General features: G+C 44.9%; 1 protein-coding gene across 1 annotated transcript in view; it reads left to right on the top strand.

Moving 5' to 3' along the window:
- cd276 (CD276 molecule) overlaps positions 1-15,416 on the top strand; it is a 73,733-nt gene extending 58,317 nt beyond the window's left edge. The window contains exon 8 of the mRNA XM_056607182.1: positions 7,091-15,416. The gene's annotated coding sequence lies outside the window, so the exon portion shown is untranslated. The remainder of the gene's footprint in view (positions 1-7,090) is intronic.
- Positions 15,417-15,460: the final 44 nt, after the last annotated feature.

Genomic DNA, 15,460 nt, shown 5'->3' with positions numbered 1-15,460 from the left:
CTTTATGTTTAATGCACTCTAAATGTTGTGTGCAACTCTGTGCTCCAGCTCCTATTGTCGCCGTGACATCGCTGGTGGCTTGCTGCAGATTGCATGGCGGTCAACAATAAGCAGCACATCATTTATTTATATGCTGAGTGAGGCTGGCCCGGTGGAGTGGCTGGTTGTTGCTAAACGTTCCCCGACCTTCTGCCCGCGGTCGGGGAACCAGAGACCGACTGAAGTGAGGCAGAGTGGGCAGGCTGGAGTCCCAACTCCTGGAACCACTAGAGTTCACCAGGCAATCAGTATGTTCTTACCTTGTTGTTGTGGGCCACAACAACAAGGTACTAGTTGTGCTACTTGGGAGCCTTCATTTAAAGTTTAACAATACACTTTTAAGGTAGCCGTGGTAGTTTGTGTTTGATTGAACATTCAGAGGGACAGCGCGGTCAGGGCAAGGTCGTTTCAATTCATTTGGGAGGCGTTGTTATGAATGGTACCGCTGATCCCATGGCCAGTTTGCAAAGATTACATTTTCAATAAGTTTTTCTTGTAAACCCTTGAGACAAACATTATTTTACGGCCGGTATAACAATTACCTTCAGTTGAGCACCTCTCCAAAGAGCTTTACGGGCCTACTGCAGACAATTAACATCAGGAGAAAAGTCGGAATTCATAAAATGAAAGATGTGCGAATGGCTAAATGCTAAACAATGTGGACCCAACGTCTTCGGATGAGCGTCTTGATACTAGGAGACGGTGTGTGTGTGTGTGTGTGCATGCATGTGTGTGCGCGCATGCATGTGAGCACGTATGTGGATCACGACAGCGAGTCCCCTGACCTTCTGAGTTTGCGGAGAGAGATGACGTGCAGTGAGATAAACGGAGGAGTGCGTGCGTGTGTGCGTGTATGAGAGAGTGTGTGTCTGTGGTCTCTTCAGGTCACTCACTTCCCCGTCGGCGTTGGGGGGGCAGGCTCGACGCTGATGATGTCAGACAGGACACTTACGCCCGGGGTTACTCCGGGGGGGTGGGGGGGGGGGGGGGGGGGGGGGGTGATGGGAGGTCCGCCAACTCAGCCTCCTGCGTTATTGATGCGTTTGTCTCGGGCCATTGATCTGCGTTCTTACACCCCTCTCGTCTCATTGGCCGGCCCACACGGCCCTCCTCTGAGGTGCTTGCGAGGTGCGGCGAGCGGCGGTGCGTTCCGGAAGAGGCCAATTACAGAATATGCTTTTACATGAACGATGATAAGCAGGCATCCATACGAGTCAAACAGCGCAGTCCGGCGTAAAAATATATGTTAGCGTAAAAAATATAACGAGTAAAATGCTGTGCTGGCTTGCCGGATTACTTCAGTCGGGTTTTATTTTTCTTCCCTAAATGATTTCCATGACATGAAAAGTGTTGATATCTGAGCTGCAGCTGGGGGCCAGAATCAGTGATCAATGACAGCTGATGAACAGCGAGGAGACGAGCCCTCCTCCCCACAGAGCGCCACACTCAGAGACGCTGTCGACGTCTGACGGCCCGCGTGAAAAAAAAAACCGAAACCTTCCTTGAAACCATCGCCCGTGGGCTCAATTAGCTTCCATAGATTACTCATAACGCAGATAAAATATAAGTGTGTGTGTGTGTGTGTGTGTGTGTGTGTGTGTGTGTGTGTGTGTGTGTGTGTGTGTGTGTGTGTGTGTGTGTGTGTGTGTGTGTGTGTAAACGTGTGTGTGTGTGTGTGTGTGTAAACATGAGTTCACATGGAAAATCAAACACGCAAATGTATTCTACATGTACAGTTTACCCATTGCACACACTTGAGGTCTCTTGGTACACAGGGCCGCCTATCTATCCCCGTTGCATATATTTTGAAACATAAATCCTAAAAAACCTTGACTTAACAGATAATATCAAATAAAAAAGATATAGATGATACCCATGATATCCATATTTATGTCATTTATTTTTATGAATTCTGAGCAGAATCCTCTAGAAGCACACACAGCCTTCAGTGTAGCTGGGACTGCAGGGGAGGGGTGGGGGGGTTCCATGTTCATGAAGCATGAACATTAAACAGTGATTAATAACAGAGGGGAATCAAGAGGGTGAGCGATGGCCACGGCAACGACCTTATTAAGCAGCGGGGCGTGTGTGTGTGGTTGGCACATGAGCGGTTGAACTCTGTTCACCGTCAGATACCGGCATGGCTTTTAAACGGTTGGACTTGACTTAAGTTCACCAGGACAGGTGGACCAACCGCTCATATTCACACTGACCGGCGGCTTACTGGGTAGAGCGCGTACCATATAGGCCCAGTCCTGATGGCAGCGACCCGGGTTCGAATCCTGCCCGTGGCCATCTGCTGCATGTCCTCCCTTCCATCTCCCATAGCTTCGTCGCTATCTCACTCTATAATAAAGCATAAAAATGCAAAAATCAACCAAAAAATATATATTTGCGCTGACCGTTGTTCCTTCAGCTGCACTTAACCTCTTTGTTTCCTCGATATGGAAAGGCGGTTCTGATTAACTATTGCCTCAATCCAAGCGGTATGAGACACATAGCTCTGCTGTCCTCATCAACCATGTCAACAAACCTTCTAGATTTAACGGTACTCATCCTTATATCCAGCAAAGCAAACATTGCTCCAGTGCTATCGCAATATTGACATGAGAATACATGAATAGATATGAATATATATGCATGATAATAGGCAACCTTGTTAATGGTGAATATGGATATGTTTGTTACTTTGCAAACTAATTGCAGAGATCTAATGAAAGCCAGAGCAAATCTAGTTTGTTCTGCACATCAGGTGAATTACAGATGGCTCAGCGGGAGTCAATCGGAGCGGGTTCATACCGGTTGGGATGTGCATAATCTGTTTGCTATTGAGAGGGAACATCTTTGTGCGCAGCTACCTGAATAATGTATTGCAATTAAGGCGTAATTCATGCGCTGCCTCTAAACTATTGTTGGAGTTGTGCTTTCGCTGTGAAACTAAACGAGATAATGAATGGGAAGAACGGGATCAAATGTTGAGAGAAGGATTAAATACTCGGAAATGATCCGGTGTTGTCTCGGTCTGTCTCGAACGGGATTTCATGTCCCTTGAGTATAACAGCAGCTCTCGATGTTCAGACAGATACATCGTTCTTTGAGCCAGCTGTCGGGTGTAAGCAAGGCAATACCCGGCTCCTACCATAAAGTTGTTCTCATAAAGTTTGTCCTAATGCTTGCCCTGCTTCTAAAGTGTTTAGTGGCCCGACAGTCTATAACACAGCAACGTAACAGTAATAATATGAAGTCCTCCCCATCATCGCGCCTCAAAGTGTCGACTGCGTTGGATCCCTATGGCCATCGGCTGGGCGTCCTTGAACAAGATTTCTAACGCCTAGCTGTACGTTGCTTTGGATGATATCCTCTGCTGAAATCACGCCTTGGTAGGCTGAAGGGACATGGCTAACTGTACAGAATGAATGAGTGAGACGACCTCGCGTTGCATTCAGCATGGATGTCACCACATGGGCTTGTGATCACCATGTGATGACACGTTTGTATGTGTGTGTGTGTGTGTGTGTGTGTGTGTGTGTGTGTGTGTGTGTGTGTGTGTGTGTGTGTGTGTGTGTGTGTGTGTGTGTGTGTGTGTGTGTGTGTGTGTGTGCGCTGTAAACCCACATTATAACACTTAGACGAGGACGGAGAAGGCTGTCGTAGAGGCTGGCGAGGCGGGGTCTACCAAGAGACCTGACTGAGCCTCCCTTTGCTCCGCCCTTCACGTTGATAACCCGGCCAACCCCACCTCCAGGGCCCACCCCCCCCCCCCCCCCCCCCAGGGCCCACCCCCCCCCCTCCTGGGCCCACCCCCGCCTCCAGGGCCCACCCCCCTAGTCTTCAAACGGTCCTTTGTATCACAGAGGAGAATCAAGATTAATGCACTTTCACATCCCGACCTGGCTCTGGGGGCGGGGGAACTAGTGGTATAATTAACACCGCGGGGGAGGGAGGGGGAGGGGGGCGGCAGGGGGCACCACCAGTTACCTGACACACACACACACACAAACACACACACACCGTGGGGGGGGGGGGCGATAAAAGAGTAGGATTTATGTATGCTACAACAACGCATGCTGCTACACCGGGCTCATGGTTGTGTGTATGTGTGGGTGTGCGTGTGGCCAGGGCCTAAGGTAATACAGGTACACCCACCACTCATTCTTGTCGTCCTTCCACATACGGGCGTTTTCGTTCGCTAAGGCGGCTCGTGGTCGACCTAGAGATTCCAAAGTTTTCTTGCCATTCCCTGAGAACCCCAACTCCATTGATAAAACAATCCTTTTGGGAAGTTTTGATAGGCAACCTTTGACCCTATTCAGCCTTTGTGTTTCACATTAGTCACTGGACTCACATCATCACACCCCGATGCAGCAGCGTACCCCACCCCTCCGGGTGTAGGTGATAGAGAAGGAGTGGGCAGTGTTGAAGCTAGGGGTAGCTGTAGCAGAAGTTTAAACGAATCAGCATCAATGTGGCCGGGTCTTTAGTCAAACTGGCTGTACAAACATTGTACAAACCAGATTAAGCTCATTGCAGATCTTAACATGGCTCAATGCGCACATTTTGTGTGTGTGTGTGTGTGTGTGTGTGTGTGTGTGTGTGTGTGTGTGTGTGTGTGTGTGTGTGTGTGTGTGTGTGTGTGTGTGTGTGTGTGTGTGTGTGTGTGTGTGTGTGTGTGTTTGCATGCGAGAGAGCACCTATGAATCCCTTGTATTTAGTCTCCCTGTGCCTCACTACTTCAGGGAAGTTCGGGCGGGCGACCTTTAACACGTGACCGCCACACAGGACCGCCATACATCCAAACAGCGAGGCCAGGTTGACTCCGGTGCTCCGGTGTTATTAATGCATGCGGCGCTAAGCAGAATGAGGGATCCTTCACAATGCTCTGGTGGCCTACTTCCTGGTGGCCGTAATTATAGCACGGCGGCGGCGGCGGCGGCGGCGGTCCCCTCCGTCTGTCAGCCGCCGCTTTGAATTGTTAATGTCTCCCAACGAGTCGACATCGCCATCACATGTGTGAATCTGTTTCATGCGTCGGCTAATTGCCCTTGCACCGTTCTTCACGCTTTGCTTGGCTGATAACCCTGTAATGGATTTTAAATGTAGCAGAGTTGAGGCCGCAGACCGCGTTAACCAGAGTTAACATTAACATGCCGGGCTTCCCCCCATGGTGTACTTTGTATTATTTGAGATGGATTTAGCCTTTTAAGAGTTGTTCGTTTTGTGGTTTTGTCACTGGGCATATTTGGGTACAATCTTGTAAATATTTATACATACTTTCCAGATGATAAAAGAATGCACCCAAGGATGAGTATGATGTATGGCCTTTCATTGCAATGCAGATATGAAAATAATTTGGTTTGAATGTATCGCTGTTCGTTAGAAAGGATTTAGTTGGCCACTGCGTCTTTTGTAGCACACAGCGCCTTCCAAGAGCCAAGAGAGAATTACCGGTAGTGTGCAATTGCCGCTATGGGCTGCAAATGAATCAGCCAGCGTGAGTCCCCCCGTCTTTAAAGAGGACATGCTGGCCTGCACAGATTTAGATTCTCTGATGGATAGCGAAGAAAATATACTTTTGTGCTTGGAGTTTTCTTTTGATTGCCAATTAGAAAAATACAAATTGTGATTATGCCGGCCCAGGACGTTATTTAAAATGGAAGGGAGGGGGGGTGGGGGGGTCATACGTTCAGGTGTAGTCAGGCTTTATTCTCCCCGACTCAGTGAGGCCGAGCACGTGGTTTGGGAGTGCACGTTCCTGCCACAGTCCCTCTCAGGAACGCCGATTTGAATCAATTAAGATCACGCAGTTAATGAGAGTTTTCAAACAGGGTGCTAATCTTAATGAAATTAAAATGATCAAATAATTAAATTGAAACAAATGGCAAGATAGCACTTATTTTCCGTCTTGATGTGCTGAAGAACGTTTAACGAGAATGTGTGCGCCCTCACATGTGAGAGATATGAATCTTATTTATGTTTAAGTTAAATTAACATTTAACGAGCGGGGCAAAGTCACAAACTTTATACAATATTATCAATTATCTACATTTGTCCTATGCAGTCGAGCATGGAGAAAAATCCATCTCCATGTTTATATTTTGGGTACACAATTACACTTACAAATGACCTAATTACAAAGTCAATATCAATCAGCTTCGAAACGTACAGCACCGGCAAAATTTTCTCCTTGGAAAGCCTGCAACAACTCGTCAGTTATTTCCGTTAAAAAACATCCCTTTGATTCGAAACACAAGTAATTGACTCAAATTAAGTATGTAAGCTGAACCGCCGAGCATATAGGCAACTAAATAACCTTTCAAGTCATCAAGTGTGTGAGCCCCATGCGTGGCATCATTCCAATCTGTTCCGTGGTGATTTGGGCAGGTTTAATGACGCTGTGAGATCCATTTATTTCACTGTTTGCCACAGTCTCCGGGGAGCAGGGGTGAGGGAGGCAGTAGGTTTGGTAAAAGGTGCGTGTAGGGAGAAAAGCAGTAGCGAAGCTAAATGAAGAAGGACTTCCTAATCACGAAGAATACCTCCCCTCGCCTGTGCGATAATTAAGTGTCCATGTAACGATGACGAATGAACTTAGCTTTTAATTTACTTGTTTTCTCCTCCTGCAAAGTTTCAGTTTTTTTTGGAACAGCTTGATGCTTATTGATGCAGCTTACATTATTACAGTTATGTTAATATTTTTATTGATTGAATCAATTATAATAATATATATTTATATTATAATATATCATATATTATATTATTATTGAATATGATATATTAGTCCTTAGGTGTGGTCCTAGTGCCTAGTGTTTATGCTGTTTGACCTTTGGGTCAAAGTTCAAATAAGGTCAAAGCCCACCCATATGCATCGTTAAGACTAGCCTAGCCTCTACCTCATGATCTAAATCCCTGTAAACCTCTATAAAACCAGCTGCTGAATTAACAAATAGTGAAATTGTGTCTTCATTGTTTGCCTCAAACAATGACAACAATGTTGTGAGTTGTTGAGAACTGTATGCAGTCATTAGTCTTACATGTAACTTCCTGTTTCCAGGATGTGGTCCAAGAGGACAGGAAGCAGATGAGTCTGGAGACTAATCCCTCCCATCCTGTCAATCCCCTTGGACACCGTCTCCCCCCCCGGTCTCTCCCACCATGTCAAAGCCTCGCTGGGCCGGAGAGACTCCATCATGGTATCGCCGTCAGAGACTTACCCCCTGGATTCCCAAAACACAACACAGAATTTGTACAATCATTTTATAATTTGTCGTAGTAGTATTACATCCCTCCCCCTGTCCGTCGATCGATCAATGTGCGCCGCCTCCCCGAAACAAACAGGGAGGTCAAACGTCTTGTGTGCGACGCAACGCACCAAAGACAAACTCTTTGGATCTGGATTCAAACTGGATCGGGCGGGCACTACTTCTTGCCTCCCCGGTTCAGACATGGCTCTCTGTAAGTGTGTGATGTGGCATGTGCTTGACTTCCCCCTGCTTAATAGGAAACGAGGAGCATGAAGGATGATGACCCGGGCCTTGGCGGCCGTCACGAACGTCTCCGCCGGTAACGGAGCGCTTCTCCGCCATTACTCCCGCGGCGGCTAATTAGCTTCTGTCGCCCAAGTAACTTGAAGCTGTCAGTGTGCGCCTTCGCCCACCGTGCTCGATAACTTGAGGGAATTAGTGTAGGACTGCCGGCAGACCGCTAGCGAAATTGCGAATGTTGCATGAGATGCGTGTCTTTCTCCACTGAGCTGCCAGCGCTGTGTGTAAGAAGTGTTGTTTGGTTATGTGTCCACGTTGGGATGTTTTTATCAACTTAGAGGTTGTTGTTATGCGTCATGTTAGTAACTTGTGGCAACCCGCCACGCTGAGCGCACCAACTCCTCCCAAACAGGACAGCTTTTCGTTGGTTAAAGCCACAAAAAGGCATATTTAATTACAGAACATAAAAGTCTCTCCAAAACACAAATAACGTAAACGTTGAGGAATCCACGGTCCCCTCCTTCGTGGGTGGAATCCCGTCACCCACGAGGACCGGTCTCTCCTTCGTGGAGCTCCAAGGCTGGGAGAGCCCCGAATGAGTGGAGAAGCAGGCTATTTAAGCCCTGCTTCTCCACTTGTTCCTCAGGTGCTCCCAATATCCTTAATTGGCCTCGGCCGGGTTGCCACACTCCTCCACCCTTTGCTGAAGCCTCGGGTGGCCTTTCGGAGGTGGCAGCGGTCCGGCGCGCAGCATGGCTGCTTCTGCTGCCGGCGTGGCTCGTCTCGCGGCCTAGTCTCCCGCAGTCTCGTCTCCCGCGACCTCGTCTCCCGCGGCCTCGTCTCCCGCGGCCTCGTCTCCCGCGGCCTCGTCTCCCGCAGCCTCGTCTCGGGCTGCGTCGTCTCTGGCGGCGTCGTCTCTGGCGGCGTGTCGTCTCTGGCGGCATCGTCTCTGGCGGCGTCGTCTCTGTTGCGTCGACTCCGGCTGCGTCGGCCCCGGCTGCGTCGGCCCCGGCTGCGTCGGCTCCGGTTTGGGGGTGGCTTGAGGTGGGCGCTCCCACCCAAAATGGCCCGTAGCTGGGTCGAGTTGCCCGCATTCTCCACCATAGGTGGCAACCCGCCACGCTGAGCGCACCAACTCCTCCCAAACAGGACAGCTTTTCGTTGGTTAAAGCCACAAAAAGGCATATTTAATTACAGAACATAAAAGTCTCTCCAAAACACAAATAACGTAAACGTTGAGGAATCCACGGTCCCCTCCTTCGTGGGTGGAATCCCGTCACCCACGAGGACCGGTCTCTCCTTCGTGGAGCTCCAAGGCTGGGAGAGCCCCGAATGAGTGGAGAAGCAGGCTATTTAAGCCCTGCTTCTCCACTTGTTCCTCAGGTGCTCCCAATATCCTTAATTGGCCTCGGCCGGGTTGCCACAAACTGAACAATGCCAAGTGCCTAAACGTCATGTACATGTCAAAGACTGTTATTATTTCTCTAAAATAATAGTGCCTATTTGCATTAAAAAGACAAGGTAACACCGCCTGGTCCTTCCTCATTTGATGTGCCATTTCCACGGCACACTTTGTTTTTACACTCTGGCAAGCTCCACTTAGTCACACAGGATTTGTTGTTTGTGACGAAACATCAAATTATGGTCAGAATAATAAAAGAAGAACAAAAATATTTCATTTTCCATGCAAATGAAGCGAGGAGTGTTTCACGGCCCCTAGTTATGCTGTTGCAGTTCTGCCGAGACGCGGTCAACCGAAGCAACTTACTCCTTAAGAATAATGGAAAGTTTCTCTATGTTTGTTTCCGTTGCACAGGATATCGCTGCCTTCCACGCCACACGCGCGTGCGTGCACACACACACACACACACACACACACACACACACACACACACACACACACACACACACACACACACACACACACACACACACACACACACCTCCTCCCCCTTCCCTCCCCCTCCACCTCTTCCCCCCTAAGCTGGGTGATTGGAGGGCTGTTGATCAAACCTCAGTCTGAGCCGTCAGCCCTCTCAGATGTCGGCGTACAGTAGCCCTTGACCTTGCTGTGTGTCCTCGTGGCCCAGACACCCGCTTGAAATTAAATTACAGATTAGTGGCTCCGGGCCCAAAGAGAAGGCTTTATTCAGTTGGCCCCATCTCTGCGTGTCCACCATCTCCTCATTCAGAAGCTCGGAGGGAGAAATGTCATGGGTTTTAAGGAAGGAAGTCTGGATCCCCTTCTTATGACTTCAAAGCATATCTGTGCCAAAAGTCAGCCAGAAATCGAGATGTGTGTCAAGACGGGAAATGGTGAAGCGGTGGTTCAAGGGACAGGTTGGTATGAGGTATTAGGGGGAGTTAGGAGAAATGGATTCTTGGTATTAAAACCACGATAATATATTTCATACCGAGACAAAAATAGTTGCTAGCTTGTCATTTCGTTAAACATTAACTGCCGCAAAACTTAAGCTTCTTACCCTTTCAGGATACAATTTCCCTCCTGTGTTGATTAATTAGGATCAAAATAGATCATAGTCACATTTTTTATTTAATTGCACAGTTGCCAGACAGAGCGAGCACCTTGACAGCAAAACTAATTCTCCTTCCCTCTTAAGGGGGTTGCCGTATGCACATACAAAGCATATGAAGACAGATGCAGTCGCACAACATTGTGACACATTGTATCCCTAGAAATCCATATCCTTAGTGTGGCTCATTTAAAAGATATATTGGGAAAAATAAATACAGAAAAAGGCACACCAAAAAATATGATTCTCGGTACATCTCCGTTAAGCGTCAAGCGTCACGTTTAGTGTCTGTCGGATCTTCTTTGCTTGTGTTTCATTTCAACAATAATCGCTTTGTCTAAATATCTTCAAGAGAACAGTTGGTCCTAAGATTAAACCAAAATCCTCCTCTGAATCATGTTACGGAGTACAAAAACAGCCCTTCCTTAGAACCACGCGCCGACTCTACTGGACATGAGTAGTTGGCACCGGGAAGTAAAACTGAGAACTACGGATGGATGTTTTTCTTTTGACGAGGGGAAATGCCAACTAATAGAAATGAATAAAAGCGGACTCGAGCACTAAGCAGTAAAGAGGACTCAAGCACTAAGCAGTAAAGCTGCAGACCAAATGTTTCATGGCCAGCTGTGGGTATATACACATGGATTACAGTGAAGCATGCGTGCTGAATGGCGACAGTGTCTCTATCTCGGGTCCCATTGTAAGTCACACCGAGATACATATCCCATCCCTACACTGCCATCAACAGCCATTTTGTCAGAAGAAAAACATCTCACAGGTTCAATAGCCACCTATAGGAGAGCGGTTTTGTTGGCAGGCTGTTTTGGATACCCCTTGCAACATTTGCTTTTGTTATGATTTTTTAATGAAAACTGTCTCCCTGTACAATGGCCGATGCTAGCAGGAAGGTAGTCATTGGACTGAAGTAGAACATAATAGCTTCTCAGATTGTCGTCTTGGCATTTATACCAATATGATTATGAAGTTGAAACCCTAGGTACATGTATCTAGAGAAACACAAGTTTACGAATGACACCTTATCGTTCCCGTAGCAAAGTTGTCGCGGAAACTTTGCCAGACAAAACTGGCAGCGACGCTTTAAAAACTCCAACCTTTGGCTTTGCCAAGGGAAAATAAATAAATTACAACTAAATCCACATCACTAACTCAGCTTGGCACTGTAGTTGTACTCAGTTCTATTGGCTGCAGATAGAGTACCGTGGCAATGACGTTCCTTCTGCACCAACTCCAATTGATTAGAAAACATCCAGCAGTATACAGTTTGGCATGGGCCGTTTTTAAGAGCTGTCTTTCAGCCACGAGGCCTACTTAGAGGATAACAAGCACAAAGTATATCAATTATTTGCTGAACCTTAACCCGATAAATATCTCTGCATATATAATCAGTGCAGCAAACAATAGCAGACATTTGTAGTCACATGAAAACAGTGGTTGTCTATGATGTATGTTATGGTGAGGTGAATGGTTCAGTCCAGCTCAAGTGGTCGAGCAAGGCATTCCAACTCCGCGGAGGGTGGAGGTTGACTCCCACACGGATCACCCATGTTAATAAGGGATTTGATTTGGATTGATTTCAATGTAAAGGTAATTGGCATAAGCGTTGTCAAAATGGCCTCTAATTATATTGTTACATTTTATATAATAGAATGATTAAGTGCAAAGAAGTATTTAATAAGTAGCAAATGTATTTGCTCATTTTTTTTTCTGCACATTATATGGTCTTATATAGGCTTGCCTACCTTGAGGGAACCAAACTAATGAGGCCGTTTGAATAATATTTATCTGAGATTATGTGATAGCAGTTCATTGTACTCTGTGATGCATTCTACTATTCATTTCACATTTAATATGTACTGAATGTGTAATTACTCCCTGAACTATTCAGGTTATGATTACACAGCCAATACACTTTGAAAATTTCACATGAAAACATCTGTTTGGGTTTCTTCTAAAAATATTGATCGCACTCTTCTTGCATTAGAAATCGATTGTCTTGTTTTGTCTTCCACACTGAAAGCCTGCCTGTCTAAACACATGGATAGTCACACTCTTTAGGAGTGCTCTGGCTGGAACCATTGCATTTCAATACACTTCATTTAATAATACTTTATTCGTTCTCACGCGTGTTTGGTTTGTCCTGACAGAAGAGCATTTTCCTGTACGGGCATCAAACTTTAATTCATGTCCCTGCATCACATTAGAGCAGTGTTGAATAACTATCTTCTGTTCAATGTCAACATTAACTATTCACATGGCATATGGAGAGGATAGAATACTGTCAGTAAATAAGACATGTGATACGATTATAATTAGTTCTATATGTCATATATAATTAAGTAGTACTCGTATGTTTCAAGTTTCAGTCGTCAGTTTTCTACAACATGTATAGTGGCTGATTTGATTCAAATTGTTCTCGAGGAAAAGATTGCATTCATTGATGTAAACGATATAACAGCCCATCTCATTGTTGTTTCAAAGATAAAATTTCAGATATCAGTCATTCTACTGTGTGTTAAAAGATAACAATGCAGTACACTACCATGAAATACACTCTGGCCAACCTCTTGCTTTCAAGCAACAGGTAATAGAAAAAAACACAACACTTTCTCAGGTTTCTATATTGTAGCACTTAAAGCATCTTGCCTATTTGATGAATTTTATGTATGTCGTTTTGAATAGAATAGCCTAAAGAATGTCATGTAACGTCAAATGACTTTCCACCCACAGGTTGACAGTGCAAAGAGCACAGATCAAATTATTCTAGAACGATCTATACAGACCATAATAGTGGTGCCTGGTGATTTTATATATTTCTCTTCACTATTTATGTTTACCGAATAACGTTTTTTTTTCACATGGTATCTTATTTTTTTCCCCAAAATTGGAGGAGGACTAATACATTTTTGACTGCTCAAACTATATTTATTCAGAATAACATCGAGAACACCATCAATCAAGTACTTTTGAATAGTGGAATACATTTGATCAAACAAATCTAAAATCTATTCCCCATGGACTTCGATTGAGCAGATGCTGTAAAAACAAATGTAAGCCACCAGGTTGGGTGAATGATAAACTGTGGCAATGGACTGGATTTAATTGTCCCTGATGAAGTGTGTATTTCTGAGAGGGAAACAAATAATAAAACATTTATTTTGCCAAAACCCATTAAGAAGAAGCGTTGTAAGTAAATCACTGGACCAACCTGTAAAAAAACAACAGACACAACCGGGCTTATTTTAGAAACTCAATTGTCTGCTTTGTCAGGCTCATTCAGTTCTGCTGAGTTAGTCTGTCCCTAATTAAAGTGTTCCGCTCTACAGAGTCCTGGGTCGACCCTGAGCCTGCACAAAGTGTTTGATTCCTCCATCCATCACATCTACTGTAATTACTTTTGTTTACAGTGGAGGAAGCGGCAGCTGTCTGATTAGACGTTATTGAGGAGATAACTCATGGGCGGATCCAGAAAGGGGCCCGGGCCCTTGATGCAGATGAAGCTCCTCCTCTCTGGGCTTTGAGGGGCCCCGTCCATGGGCTGTGTTCCTGGAGAGAGAGACACTGACGAATGACTGCAGGGGTGTGAATGCCCCCAAAACATTTGCCTCGGGGGCAGAGCGTCGTTGCGCTCGCGACTGCTGCCCGCCCTCTCCCCACTGTGGTGGGTTTCTCTCTCCTGCCACAGAAATAAAATAATAAACTGTAAAGTTAACAAAAAGCAATTAGCCGGGCTTATTTTCCCAATCGTTTTCTCATTAGTATCAGGCGTGTTTTATTTGCGTTATTAATTTTGGTCATTATTATTCTTCGTTCTAATTCAAAGTGTTTTACTGTTTGTTTGTATTGATATGATGCAAGGAAGGGTAAGACTATTTCAATAATAATATACGTGTTTTACTCCCGAGCATCTTTACAAGCAAACCCTCCCATAAAACGCGCCCACACCAAGGCGCTGAGCAACATCTAGATTATGTATCCTAATATATCATAATTATATATAATTCATAGAGTTGGAGATATAATATATCAGTTCAACACCTGCCATTGTATTATCAATACGGTGAATGGAAAAAGCCAATAATTATATGGAAATATGACTCTGGGGTTTAGGAGGAGTATTGGATATATATATTACACTATTGAAAATGTATGAAGTATGTGTTAGATCGGCAGAAAAACACATTAAATATTGACGCATGTTAAAATAGAGCAATCCATCCAAAGGGGATTTCATCGCTGAGTGTTTGGTCAGGCAGATCTCTCGGTGATCGTTCTCTTTTCAGATGTATTCCTTCTCAGTTCCCAGGATATGATGTATCTTTTGTTCTATAAACTTGAGCAATTACGTCCTAAACTATCAGAACCACTTCTCGTCCATGTAGGTCTCTAAAAGTTTTGTCCGATAAGAATTAACCCAAAGTTCAGGTCGCTGTTCACTGAATGTTAGGGAAATATAATAACAATACTCTGGCAGTTTCTCTACTCACCGGCCATACCTAGAAACCTAGACTAACAGTGACACAAGGAATATAGTTGGGCAGCTTTGCTAGAAATTATATAAGGATTGTGCTTTTTATGCTAAAAGCGTCAAATTTGGTACACAGCCAAAGACATATAGAACAATATTAGATGTGGAGGCACGACAAATTTTCAATATGCCGTCCGTTTTCAAGGTGGCCGCCAGTTACCGCCTGTTTTGCGATTAAATTTCACATTAACAATGGATAATAGGTGATAGAAACATGAAATTTGGTAAAATTATAGCCAGAGAAATGGGGAACATAGAGGGATCATCAAGACTTTTGAATATGGTGGCCATTTTTCAAAATGGCCACCAGTGACAACTGTTTTTAGATAAAATGTCATATTAACAATGGATAATAAGAGATAGAAGCATCAAATTTGGTAGTTATATGCTCAAAGACGTGGACCTGTCATACATTTTTTATATGGTGACCATTTTGCAAAATGGATGCCAGTGACAACTCTTTTTAGATTATTATTTTTTTTTTTCATAATAATGAAGGACATAAATGATATGAGGATATATGTTGGATTTATCTACTAAGGATAGCGCTTGGGAACCTTCATTTGAATTACTCCTTTTTCAATATGGTGGCAAAGATGGCAGCCAACTACCAAAAATTGTCAAGATGGCGGGGATGCCTGGTCGCCTAGGAAAACAGTGCTTTCAATACAATTGCATTCATCTTAATTGGATATCAGTTAGGGTTAGAGTTAGGGTAGTCTGTGTAGATTTGTGTACATTCACATTTCCACAAAATAAAATTGTCCTAAATATATGGATGTCAAAGCATAACCAGGGCACACTGGTGACACCACTGCTGTGAAACTCAGCATGGGGTTAAGTGACAGCTAATACACTCT

Source organism: Gadus chalcogrammus, chromosome 14 (genome assembly GCF_026213295.1).
Source record: "Gadus chalcogrammus isolate NIFS_2021 chromosome 14, NIFS_Gcha_1.0, whole genome shotgun sequence".
NCBI lineage: Eukaryota > Metazoa > Chordata > Actinopteri > Gadiformes > Gadidae > Gadus > Gadus chalcogrammus.
This window is presented reverse-complemented; position numbering and strand designations above follow the sequence as displayed.